Below are 1,995 nucleotides of genomic sequence, written 5' to 3'. Positions count from 1 at the left end.
CCATCCGGACACGAGACGAAGTCTTCAATCTTGTATCTTCATAGTCTAACAGTCCGGCCAATGGAGATATTCCGGCTGTCCGGAGACCCCCTAATCCAGGACTCCCATAGCCACCTTACCCTTTGAGTTATCACCGAAAGTGACATACTTTCGAGGATCGTCATTTTCAGCAAGCTCACGAAACATATCTTTGTCTCCGGTCATATGATCAGTACATCCACTATCAAGGACCCATTCCTTTCCTCCAGCCATGTAGCCACGAAGATTAGCCAGAAGACTAAAGTGTCTCATCGCATCATCAAGATCATAGTCACTATCATCATCCTCATCATAGTATCCATGTTCAACGTCGTCAAGTGATGGATCAACTCCTACAGAGGGTAATTCATTAGAAGTATGACTGTAAGAATGTTCATCTCTATGGATTCAAATGACTTCGGAAATGATATTGCTAATAATTCGAACATCTCCTTCAGCACGCATGAGATTACGAAGCTCAAATAGACAATCATCGAACTTAGGATCACTAGTACTCATCTTACTCAAGGCAAAAGACTTATGGAGAATTTCATCTAGATTTTTCAAGGAATAATTTGGGAATCGTTCCTCAAGAAATCTCCATATAGTGTAGGCACAATCAAGAGTAGGTAAGCTAGCAATCAATTTTTTGGGCAATCCTCTAATGATAAGATTGATAGTTCTAAGATTGCGAATCATGTCAAGGTCCTCATAGGGTGTGGGATGCATAGGGTCAATATGAGGTGCACAATGGCTAGTAATATACTTGTTCAAATGATATTCATTGAAAATCTCAAGCATCTCATTTTTCCACTCATGGAAGAACTCTCCATCAAGAATAGGTACTCTATGTCTAAGACTCCCCAATGTAGACACGTCCATCTTCCTCCAAAGGTGTTTAAACCAAAGCAATGGAGATCAATGCTCTGATACCAATTGAAAGGATCAAGAAGAGGTGTCTAGAGGGGGGTGAATAGACTCTTAGCAAGAAAAGTTGCAGTTTTTAATTTCTTTAAGTTGATGTGGAGTTTTGGCACAAGTTTAAACATTCACAATACATATCAAGCAAGCATGACAAGAGTATATGAGCAGCGGAAAGTAAATCATGCAAGTTGCAAGAATGTAAGGGGATGGGATTGGAGTGTGCAAACGCAATTTGGAGACACGGAGATTTTTTATCCGTGGTTCCGACAGGTGGTGATATCGTACATCCACGTTGATGGAGACTTCAACCCACGAAGGGTAACGGTTGCGCGAGTCCACGGAGGGCTCCACCCACGAAGGGTCCATGAAGAAGCAACCTTGTCTAACCCACCATGGCTATCACCCACGAAGGACTTGCCTCATTAGGGTAGATCTTCACGAAGTTGGCGATCTCCTTACCCGTACAAACTCATTGGTTCAACTCCACAATCTTGACGGAGGCTCCCAAGTGACACCTAACCAATCTAGGAGACACCACTCTCCAAGAGGTAACAAATGGTGTGTTAATGATGAACTCCTTGCTCTTGTGCTTCAAATGATAGTCTCCCCAACACTCAACTCCCTCTCATAGGATAGGATTTGGTGGAAAGATGATTTGAGTGGAAAGCAACTTGGGGAAGGCTAGAGATCAAGATTTATGTGGTTGGAATGGAGTATCTTGACCTCAACACAAGTGTATGTGGTTCTCTCTCAGAAAATGTATGTTGGAAGTGTAGGCATGTTCTGATGGCTCTCTCCATGAATGAAGAGTGGGTGGAGGGGTATATGTAGCCTCCACACAAAATCTAACCGTTACACACAAATCACCAAACTCGGTGGGACCGAATCATACAACTCGGTCAGACCGATTTAGTTCATAATATGATCGTTAGGGTTTTTGGTGGGACCGACATGATCAACTCGGTGGGACCGATGTGCTAGGGTTAGGGTAAAGCCTCATCTCGGTTGGACCGATTACACAAATTCGGTGGGACCGATTTTGGTAATAAGCTA

Source organism: Triticum urartu, chromosome 5A (genome assembly GCF_056163025.1).
Source record: "Triticum urartu cultivar PI428250 chromosome 5A, HENAU_Tu73, whole genome shotgun sequence".
In the NCBI taxonomy this organism is placed as follows: domain Eukaryota; kingdom Viridiplantae; phylum Streptophyta; class Magnoliopsida; order Poales; family Poaceae; genus Triticum; species Triticum urartu.
Note: the sequence above shows the minus strand (reverse complement) of the source record.